The sequence below is a fragment of the Coenobita brevimanus genome, chromosome 13, assembly GCF_032717465.1.
Source record: "Coenobita brevimanus isolate Jiangsu-jjx chromosome 13, ASM3271746v2, whole genome shotgun sequence".
In the NCBI taxonomy this organism is placed as follows: Eukaryota; Metazoa; Arthropoda; class Malacostraca; order Decapoda; family Coenobitidae; genus Coenobita; species Coenobita brevimanus.
Genome location: NC_136966.1, coordinates 27,674,833 through 27,676,443, shown reverse-complemented (window position 1 = coordinate 27,676,443; position 1,611 = coordinate 27,674,833). Strand labels below are relative to the sequence as shown.

Sequence of the window (1,611 nt, the reverse complement as noted above, 5' to 3'; positions counted from 1 at the left end):
TCATCTATACACAAGAGGAAGATATTTGTGAAGCACTAAATAAAAAAATTCCAACCAGATTTTACAGAAAATAATGTTGAAAGAGATTATATGGAACAGGCATGCCCACACAAATTACCAGATATACAAATATCCAAAAATAGAAGTACAGGAAGAGTTAAGTAAATTAGACAAGGAAAAGCATATGGTCCTGATGGGATTTCAGTTGGGTGCTACATGAATGTGCAGAAGAGTTAAGCAGATCTTTATATTTAATATTGCAGGTATCCTTACGTCAAGGTAAACTACCGGATATTTGGAAGAAATCAAACTTTGTTCCCCTAATCAAGAAAGGGAATAAACAGAATCCACTAAACTAACGACCAGTATCACTGACCAGTGTTGTATGATACTAGAAAAGCTGATCAGAAAAGTTTGGGAAAACCATCTACAAGAACACAGTATGATAACAGAAAGGCAGTTCTGTTTAAAGAAGGGAAAATCATGTGCTAGAAATCTATTAATCTATTATGACAAAGTTACAGAAACATTACGGAAAAGAGAAGGATGGGTGGACAGTATTCGTTTAGATTTCAAGAAAGCATTTGACAGAGTACTGCACCAAAGAATATTTATGGAAACTGTACCATCAAGGAGGATTCCAAGGCAACCTGTATTGTTGGATGCAGGATTATCTCAGAAAAAGGGAAATGAGAATAGTACTAAGGAGAAATTACTCATCATGGAGGGAAGTGACTAGTGGAATTCCACAGGGCTCAGTGCTGACACCATTTATGTTTTCAGTATATATACATAACATAGAAACATTACAAATGGAAGATATCTAAATAATTATGTTTGCTGATGATGCAAAAATACAAAGGAGAATTACTAACACATATTTCTGCAGAGAGCTACAAGAAGAATTAGATAAACTTCATGAATGGAGCAATTAATGACAAATGGAATTTATTGTAGACAAGTGTCATGTAATTAGGTTGGGTAAGTGTGAAAAAAGACCAGACTAGGATTATAAGTTAGGAAGTTCAACCCTACATATATCAGAAACGGCCATACCACGTTGAGTACACCGCTTCCCGTCCGATCAGCGAAGTTAAGCAACGTTGGGTCTGGTTAGTACTTGGATGGGTGACCGCCTGGGAACACCAGATGCTGTTGGCATCCCTACGTGTCAAGTGGGGTTGGTGGAGGATTAATGCCCCTCCCTGTAAAACAATTAACTCTAAGCCCTTGGCCACCCCGTCTGGGATACATGGCGTCTGGCAATGAATGAATGATGATATACTATCTGCGCCTGAACACTTCAGTGAGAAGGTACGTAACATGTATACACTGCTTGCTAACGTGAAAATAGCATTCACATATATAAATGAAGATATGCTGAGAAAGATAATAACATCATTCATCAGACCAACCCTGGTGTATGCGTCAGTAGCCTGGAATCCTCATCTAAACACACATAGAAAAGATCGAAAAAGTACAAAGAGGTGCTACAAGATGGATACCAAGCTTGAGGGATCTAAACTACGATGAAAGACTTGAAAAACTGAATCTACCAACACTACAGGAGAGAAGGAAAAAAGGAGGCATGCTTATGCTTTATAAATGCAT

The 1,611-nt window shown here is 37.8% G+C and overlaps 1 non-coding gene across 1 annotated transcript; it reads left to right on the top strand.

Annotated features, from left to right (window-relative positions):
- Positions 1–1,042: 1,042 nt before the first annotated feature.
- Positions 1,043–1,161, top strand: LOC145417118 (5S ribosomal RNA). The gene has a single exon (XR_013900420.1). It is a non-coding gene; the product is annotated as a 5S ribosomal RNA (ribosomal RNA).
- Positions 1,162–1,611: the final 450 nt, after the last annotated feature.